This window comes from Tiliqua scincoides, chromosome 14 (genome assembly GCF_035046505.1).
Source record: "Tiliqua scincoides isolate rTilSci1 chromosome 14, rTilSci1.hap2, whole genome shotgun sequence".
Lineage (NCBI taxonomy): Eukaryota > Metazoa > Chordata > Lepidosauria > Squamata > Scincidae > Tiliqua > Tiliqua scincoides.
The window spans coordinates 3,435,940-3,445,823 of record NC_089834.1 but is presented as its reverse complement, the minus strand read 5'-3'; positions in this window follow the sequence as shown (position 1 = coordinate 3,445,823).

The following is a 9,884-nucleotide window of genomic DNA, read 5'->3' as shown; positions in this document are numbered from 1 at the left end:
ACAGTATGCCTTGTCAATTGTCAAAAAACTGGTGGTGTGCCTTGACCATTTTAGTGCCAGTGTGCCATGAGATGTAAAAGTTTGAAAATCACTGCTCTACAATATCCTGCTATGCTGATGTGGGTTAGTACTTCCACCCCATGAAAGAAACATCAAGTCCTCTCACAGTGTGCATTGATCAAACATTGCAAAAAAGCCATCTTGATACAGTCATGCAAGTGACTGCATCATGATTGTTTGTGTATAGTGTTTTGAAATTTCGTTGTACCTTGTACAATGACAATAAAGTATCTATCTATCTATCCATCTATCTATCTATCTATCTATCTATCTATCTATCTATCTATCTATCTATCTATCTATCTATCTATCTATCTATCTATTGGTAAAACTGCCCAGAAGAATGTTGGCGCAGTTATACTACCTACAGGCTGGACTGTTGCAATGTACTTGAGGCTGTCCATGAAGTCTGGGGTGAAACTTCAGCTACTGCAGAAAGTTGCTACATGAATCTTGATGGTTTTCACATGGTTTGAGCATATCCCTTGGGGGCTGGGTATAAGAATAGGCCCTCAGTTTGGCTGTACTTGTCGTAAGAGGCGACTAAACAGCCACCGGGTAGATGGGACTCGTCAGCCTGGGAAGGCAGCTCATCTGAAAGAAGGAAAACTCTGATCCTAAACCTCCACCACCTTGTGGCTACATCCAGTTATGGAAAAGGCTTCAGGAGTCAACCTTGAGGCAAAATCCAGAGCCGGAGTCCCTGAGGCAGTTCATGGCTGAACACAGTCACGTTCTGGCAACTCCTGCGACGCCGCTGGAACCAACCATATTGGCTTCTGCCTTTCCATTGGACCATTTCAGCGACGTGGAGAGGGGGGATTGGCTGCATGGGTAACAGTCTATCCTCCATACCTACTTTACCCAGGCTTCACGCACTGGAGAGGACACTCTGTTCCAGAACCACCATTCAGAGTGCGATACCATAGTCTTCCAAGACTGAAGGATGCCAACAACCATCACACATCTGTTGGGTCAACTTCACTGGCTGCTGATCCATGCCTGGATGTAGTTGAAGGTATTTATTGCCTTGAAAACCTAAATGCCTCAGGCTATGTCTGAAGGAGAGCGTCCTTCATACTGTTCATCTCTTGTGGGACCATTCTGAGTAGTCCACTGCCAGTGGAGGTTTGGCTGTCATCAACATGTGAGAAGTCCTCCTCTGTGGCGTCATCTTGTATGTGCCACTTGATTTCCCCTTGTTTCCCAGATTTCCCATCTGCCACTTGATTTCCCCTTGTTGCTAGAGTTCTGTCAGCAGCTGAAGACTCACTTGTATCATTTGCTTCGGACTGCTGAGTTTCCCTTGCTGCTTTGTGATTTACCTTGCAGTGAATGTCATGGCCCGATCCTATCCTATTCTTACATTGCGCCAGTGGATAGCTAAAGCATCATAAAGCACTTTGCAACAGTGCACCTTCTAGCAGCACCTGTGGGAAGGCCATGGTGGGGAATGGGGGGAGGGTGATGATGGGGGTGGTGGCGGGCGAATTGGGCCTGGGGGGAGGTATTGGTGCATGCTGTATCCCATCCTGCTTACCTGGCCTGATCTGCCAACATGGATCCACTTCGACTTGTGCCAATGAATTAGCAGGCGCAGGTCCTAGTTTACCCATTGAGGCTGCTGGGGCTTACCTCAGGGCAAGGGGATAAATGTCCTGTACCCCAAGGAGTCATCCAGCAGCTGAAATTCCCCCATGGGATAAAGCGTAGCCCACTCTGGTGCTGCTGCCTCAGTGCGGAGTATTATAGTTGTGATTGTGCTGTTTGCCACCTTGGATGCCTTCCTATCAGGAAGGTAAAGGTGGGCCACTGGTGTAGCTAGGGCATCTTGCACCCAGCGCTCATGACATCGGATGTCACTCCTTGGAAGTGCCTGACCTGGAAGTAATTGTGGTGACATGATGACATCACTGCTAATTACTTCTAGGTTTACCACTTGGAGCTGTTGTGAGCTTCTCTGTGCAGCCAGCAGCTTTTTTTTCCAACCAGAAAAAATGCTAAAAAAAGCAGTTGGCCACTCAGAGTGACTTGCAATTACTCTGTGAGCAACAACAAAACCTGTGGGGCTGTGGGAGGAGGAGAGAAGTGAGGAGGATGGAAGGTATGGGGGCCAGTGGCAGTCAAGCTCGCCCGCCCCTCCTCCTCCCTCCAGTGGCGGACCTCCCCAGCCACATGCCTTGGGAAAAAGGTCCACGATGGCACCACCCTGCGAGCTGCCACTGCCCTGCGGAAATTCACCCCTCCACACTCATCTGAGGCTCACAGAGCCTTGCGCAACCTGAGCCTGCGTCGGAGAAGCTTCCTGAAGTTTCCTAGGTGCTATAAACTGTGCTTCCGGGAAGCACTGTTTCCAACCCTCAGAGAGGCTTCCACGGTGTCCTAGAGGCTCACACCTGGCCCCATTAAACATAATGGGAGGTCCGCCACTGTCTCCCTCAGCCACTCTGTCTCCTCAGCACAGGGACAACTGGGCCCAGTACTTCTCCTCATAGTGCCCACAGGGTGAGCAAGTGGCCTCAGGGGAGGCAGCTCAGGCTGAGGTTGTTGCAGTGTGGTGGTCGGTTGACTAGGGTGGCAGGGCAGGCCATGGTATTGCTGCTGCTGGAGCCTCCTCCTGTTTCTCCTTGGTCAGCCACAGTGCTCGTAGTGGTAGCTTATCCCCCCCTTCACCCAAGTTTCTTTGTCCCCTACAGAGGCGTCTACCCTATTTACTGCTTCTTGCTCTGTGGCTTCCTAACCCTAACTTTCACTCACCTGGGCTCTCGGGGACATCTTCCCTGGAGAAGTGGCATCCCCCACCCATGTGACCCAGAGGCCCTTTTCCCCCTCCCGGCTCCCCCTTATCTCTGCTAGTGAGGTGGGATATACAAATTCAAGGAAAAGATGTTTCCCCACATTGCCGCTAACTATTATGTTGTTGCTATTATTATTATTTCAGTCCTCAACTCTCTCCCTAAGCAAAGCCAAGACACGCCAGCCCAGGAGAACCCCTTGATAACAGCCTCTCATTTACTCCTTGAATGATCCACTGCCACGCCGGGTAATTAGGAGACGAGTGCAGTGTCTGGCTTGGCTGTTTGTTAGGCAGCCGCGGCATGCGGTGACACCAGCAGCAAATGGAAAAAAGAGATTGGTATTTTATCTATTTATTCTCCCCTCCCCACCTGTTTTGTGCTAGAGCTGAAGGGGAGAAAAAAAGCTACCTATTGTGCTAAGTAATGAAATGTCTTCTCTATCGGGAACGGGTGTCGGGAGCTGACAAGGCCATATTCTTCTAACTGTCCCTGTTCAGTAGAGAGACTGTTTTTTTTACTCTCTCCTCAGCTTTTATTTTGTTTGTTTTTTTTGCCTTTGAGGGATGCTTTGTTAAGCATGGACAACATTCAAAGTAGCCCAAAGGAGAGGGCTTGCTGGGACATGGCCCCAAGAGCAAAATGACAAGCCAAAGGTCCAGGTTTGGCTCTAAATGAAATCAACCTGAAGACTGCTTGCTAGAAAGGTTGACTTGAGTGAACAAGATCACAGTCAAGATCACAAAACAGAGCAATATAAAACAGCAGGGGGGGGAAAAAAAAAAAGTCCAGCAGGAAAAACCCAAATTCAGCATGAGCAGCAGCAGATACCTGGTGGTTCTGTCCCCAGGGCCAGCACATCCATGAGGCCAACTGAAGCGGAAATGTGGAGGGGAGGGGAGTGGCTAGGCTGATATTGATAAGTTGAAATGGGTTCAAAGGGGGACAACAAAGAGGATGAAGGGTCTGGAAACCATGTCCTATGAGCAGAGGTTCCCAAAGTGTGTGTCGCAACGCCTAAGGGCATAGCAGCACACTCACAGGGGAGGTCCCTGGTCGCCCCCCTACCTGTTCCCCCCAGGTGCTGCCATCTTGGAGCTTGCCCCCATCTCGGAACTTGCAAGATTTCATGAGAGATCACAGCCCTCTTGGATCTCACGAAATGTTTTGAGATTTGGGTGCTGTCATCTTGGATCTTGTGAGGTTCTTGGATCTTGATGTCATCTTGGGTCTTGTGGGGGAACAGGTAGAAGTGGAGACCGGGGACATCCCACAGAGCCTCTGTGAATATGCCGCTATGCCCTTAAGTGTTGCAACAACCTATGGCACCCCTCCTGGCTCACTTGAGAAGCTGCAGGGACGTTGTGACCCAGGTGAGTTTGGGAACCACTGCCTATGAAGATTAATAGTTAAAAGAACTTGGTCTGTTTCTCTAGGAGAAAAAAGAAGTATAAAGAGAGACATGACATCCATCTTAATGTCTCCTGAGGACTGCCACAGAAAAATACTTACTCTGGCTCCTGAGGGCAGGACTAGAACCAATGGGTGGAAACTATAGAGGCTAGATGTGAGAAAGAATTTTCTACCTGAAAGAGCTGTCCAGCACTGGGAAGAGTCTGATGAAGTGGTGGGTTATCCTTCATTAGAGGCTTTCAAGCAGAGGTTAGCTGGCCACCTGTCAGGGATGCTGTAGAAGTTGCTGCACTGAGCAGGGGGTTGGACTATATGACCTCCAAAGTCCCTTCCAATTCTGTGGCCATGCTGTGCTGACAGCCTTTTCCATTTCAATCCTTGCCCGCAGAGGACAACGCTGGGGAAACTTGTGTCCCCGGTTCTCTCACCTTTCACCTTGGAGATCCAGTGCTGAATAGCTGAAGCTAATTTCACAATTTTGTTCCATGTAATGAGTTCCAGAGATGATGGATAATATTCAAATTCCATTTGACAGCAGAGGATTGGGTGGGAGGGGTCAGTGGTAATGTGATGAATTATGTAAACCACATCAAGCCTACAAATGTGAACCTCAATTACAGTTACAAATATTTTAGTTATTGCAGTTCATTTATTGTGCAGATGTAATATTGCCTGTCTCAACCCGTCATTAATTACATTCACGCATTTTTTTATACAATTTCTCTGAAAGCGAGGAGTATTTAAAGGTAAGACGTTTTCTCACTCTCTCCATCTCAGAACTATGAAGTGTGACTGGAATCCCCTTGTGTGTCCAGATGGGTTCGGAGTGAATAAATATGTTCTACATTGGTGGACTTCTCTTCCAAAGGATTAAAAATGGCCTGACAAATCCGTGTCGTGCTTGTGGCGTGGGGGCCGTTAATGATTAGCCTTATGATTGCTGGGAGAAAGCTCCGTAGGAGAACATGCTCCATTATAGTGGCAATATGAACCTGTGGCCAATTTTTGGAGAGCATGTAGCTCACTGATGGAGGACTATTTTAGGCAATACTCAAATGCATGCATGGGCACACACCCAATGATGTTTTGGTGACACCAGTATTCACCAGCTGAGTTCACCTTATCTGTTGACTTTGTTCTTTCTTGCTGCTCCTAAAATTTGCCAGTAGCATAGCAAGTGGGGGAGGTAATTTGCTGCATGAGTAACAGATTGCTCATGCAACTGATCCAGGAAGAGGAAAGGGGTTGGAACTGGAGGAAGCACTGGAGTATTAGCAGAGAGGAGACACAATAGCAGTGCGCTGTACTGGGGAAAGAGGCAACAATTCTCACAATGGGAAACAAAACACCAAGAGACTCTGCGGAGCAATGAAGCAGCTTCCTCTCTGGATGGCCACCTTTTAACATTGGCCCAAGGAGGAGCCTGGAATCCCAGAGTCCAACACCCGAACTGCTTGGGACTAGGAGGCTCTGCAAGTCAACGGGGGGCTCTATCTGTGGACCGGCATCTCCAACACGGCCCAGCCCCTAGATCCAGATGCAGATTAAAGAATTAATAAATACAGGCTTCTCCTGGTATCCACGACTGATGCGTTCCTGCCACACACACACACACCCCTGTGGTATAGGAAACTATGGATAAAGAAGAACCATATCTCTCTGCTTTCTCTGTACCCCCTCATGTCCTTTGTTCATGTTGATGACTTTTGTGTAAAAGGAAAACATTTCTAGCTTTAGAGAAACGCTATAATAAGCACAAAGCTTATAGCAAGCTGAGCAGGCAAGCAGCCTAGAAAATACACTAAGAACGAACAGGAAGCAGGAAAACTCCTCTAGGCTTCAGGTTGCTTGCCTGCTCCGCTTGCTATAACCCTTGTGCTTATAGCATTTCTTTAAAGCAGCAGGATCCAAACTACAGCCTGCAGGCCAGATCCGGTGTTGAGAAAAGTCATCCCTACGTGGCGTGGTGCTGTCTGTTCCGCCCTGCAGCCCCGCTATCTTTCCATCCCAAACTCGTGCTGGGCAGCCACATGGCACCCAGAATTCGGGGCGCAGAACCTGCTGGGACAACAGGCAGTGGAAGCGGAGCAAGTTTGTGAACAGATTGGGTGGCAAGATAAGAGGCTGAGCACAGAATGGGAAGCACCATGCTGGGATTACTTTTTCTAAACGCAGCAGATTGGAGACTGCTGGTTTAAAGCAAGAAACCTTTTCCCTTTGTGTCACTGTCATCAACATAAACAAAGGTAATTGGGTGCAGGGGGTGTGTGGAGGAGGGCCAAGAAGAACTGTGGCTAAGCAGATCCATGGCTACCAGATCTGTGGATACTGGTCTGCAGATACCGCGGGATGCCTGTACATTTCTCACCCAGTGTTGGCCAGAGTTTTGGCACAGGATTGGAGATCCTGTTGTTTGGCACAATTGTTTGAGCAAGTTCTTCACCTGCCCAAAGCATTTCTCTCTCCTGACTGTGGGCAGCAGATGCTCATTTAACCAGGTTCGTCTCCAGTTCACCCAGGACCTCATTTTTTTCTTCATCCCCCCCAAAGTCAAGGCTCAGCCAGAGCTCAGACAGCCTGGGTTGATTAAGTCTAGTGACAGTTAGATATAAATTAGCTGCTCTCCAAGTGAGCTGTGCATACATTATCTCCTTCCGTGTGAGTTTTAAATCTCTCACATCAGAAATATCCGAGAAACTCTCAAAGGGCTGCCAGGCAAATGAAGGATAGACTGCCTCGGCTTACGTGGAAGATTTTCTTATTCCTCCTCCGCGGCCTTGGTGCTCAGCGCTCTTTTAGAGATTGTAAAGGCATTGGCCATGATAGAGATCCTCAGACAGGAACATGGATGGTCAGCGGCCACAATTCAAAGATGGCCAACTGGCCCCTGGGTAATTAAATTTACCTGCCCTGTGACATGACCGAATCCAAATCAAGGCACAATGAACCTTTTTTACTGTTTGTTTGGAGAAAAAAAAAGTTTGCAAAATGGTAAGACATAGAGTTGGACCTTGTTTCCCTGGGGAGTCCAAACCCCATGGATAATTGAATCTGCAGGTCGGCTCCATCTCCACATCCAGGAGGCTTTCCGAGGCCCAGGAAGGCTGTGTGCTGCTTCCCTGAGTCTCAAAAGGCCTTAGAGGGCCTTCTGGGCATGACCATGAGGTTGACACTCAAACCTCAGTCTTCTCCATCTATATACAATGGAAGTAATATATGAGGTTGAGGGTTTCCTGGTTCATCTGAGACCACCTAGTGAATTCATGGCAGGTGCAATATTTGAACCAGAGAAGGGCTATTTCATAACTTATAGCCTAATCCTATGCCGTCTCCTGCCAGCGATGGGCATGCATGTGGTCCCAAATATGCTGGAAAATATGCCGTGACCATGTGGAGGTCAATGCCATCAGCGGCCACCACTGGCAAGCCTCTGTCAGCGCTGGAGCTATGCCCACCAACTGGAGTAAAGACACCTCAAGGTGGTGGTGAGGCAGGGGAAGGGCTGAACGGGAGTAGGGAGGGACTGTTTTTAGGTGGGGGAGGGTCGTTCAGGCCAGGAAGGGGGCAGGGATGATGGAGGAGGCCTCTGCCACATCCTAACTGCTTCCTGAGCATGAAAGCCCTACACAGAACTACTTGTTCACAACTGAGCTGCTTCAGATCCCATTGGGCAGGCAGGGGCCTGTCTCCCTGAAGTGTGGGGCTTGTCACCCAGAGGAGATTTCCGGCTGCCTCCCTGGCCCCATGGGATACAGTGGCAACCACGTCGGCACCGCTGTACCGTGGAACGGGCAGCCCAGAGGGCTGTGAGTCTCTTAACTGCTAAATGACACCAGCTCACACGTTTGTGTAGAATGTAGCTTGGCCCTAGGCTTAGAGAAACGTCTGACTGCCGTTGTCTCCTCTCCCAGCTCAGTGCTTTAACATCAAACGTAATGATCCTACCCCCTACTTGCCTTCCATAAGAGCCAAGGCAAGTTTGCCTACTTGTGAGTAAACGCACACCTGTGGCTTGGTTTCACTTTCCATAGGGCTCAATACATTTTTCCTTGTAAGCTTGAATGGGGGGCGGGGGCGGGAAACAGGACAGAATGAACCTTCTCAAGAACTTGTTGGGCCCTGAGTTCATTGGATCAGGATCATTCAGGATCATTGGATCAGGTGGTGTTGTATTCCCCTCGGCCTGACCTTCAAAAAGGATCAAAGTGCAGCCACTGACTCACAAGTAAATGCGTACGTGCGGCTCAGTTTCACTTTCCACAGGGCCCAATATATTTTTCCTTATTAGTTATCAAACTTCAGTTTTGTGACCCACTGATAATTGGGTCATGACCCCCCATTGAGTCCTGACTCACAATTTTAGAAGCACCGCCCTGCACCAAAGCTATCAGCTGGGACACAAAATGTTTTAATTTTGGAATCCAGCACAGGCATGTGTGCATTGTAAGTGTGAACAATATAATTGACCCTTCTTGTGGGCTTCCTTGAAAGCCCCCCCCCTTTGCAGTTACATTAATACTGAACAGAAAAAAGCACCTCTCCTTGCTCCAGAGTATATTATAATGCTTGATCCTGAATGTATCAGGTTGTTGCACTCTGAGAGACCCCTCTTGAGTTTGGCACCTGCTCCTTTTCAAACCCTGTTTCCCATGCAACACAAGACTGCCTTTCTTGCTCTCCCCCACCTTTTCGGCTGTAAATGTTACAGATGAGTTTCTCCTTGGGTGTTTTTCTGGGTTTTTTGTGTTCTTTTTTTGCACCAGAGCGGAATACATTGACTCGGCAGCATAATAACCTACAATGCATAATTTTGCCTGGAATACCAACAGCATAAATCAATATCAGAAGCTCCTGGTATTAATTATTTGAGCAAAGCATCTTTGCCCTACACTGCAGGCTGTCACTCAGTGATGTGGTATATGAATAAACAAATTTATTCTCAGCTGCCGCGGAGAGCAGAGCTACAGCCAATGGGTGCAAACTGCAAGAGAGGGGATTCCAGTTGGAGAGCAGGAAGAAATTCTTGGGGGTAGGGCAGAGGGCTGAGGGAGGGGGTGGATTCTCCTTCACTTCTTCAAGCAGAGGCTCTAGGAGAATTTCCTGCTACATGAAGGGCGGTGGACAAGATGGCCTTGTAGGTCATCTACTCTATGATTCTATGAACCACAGTTTCACAGGAAGGTGGGAAGGCAAGAGGTGCACTCCAAAGGGCGAGGGAATATTCCTTCTGTTTACATGCTGGCACAATTCAGGCATCTTCAGTCCAGAGTTGCATACCCCTCCCTTTTCTTTAGTTTAAAAATAAGTTATTTAAATTTCCAAGATGGTGCAAATGGTCAAGGTTTTCAGACAACTGTCCAGGAGATCAGTCTATCTACAACACAGGTGTCAAACACAAGACCCACGGGCTGGATGCCTCCAGAAGCTCCTTATTCCCCCCCCCCCTCCATCGTAATTGGGCTCTCTCAGAACCAACCTTTCAGCAGCACTGCTTCTTCTAAGGTTCTGGGAGGGAGAGACAGAAGGAGGCCTCAGAAGGCAAGGAATGTTACAAGATAAGGACAGACCAAGAGGGGTGAGAGAGGGAGACATGACCAAGGTGCTGGGAAAGCCCAA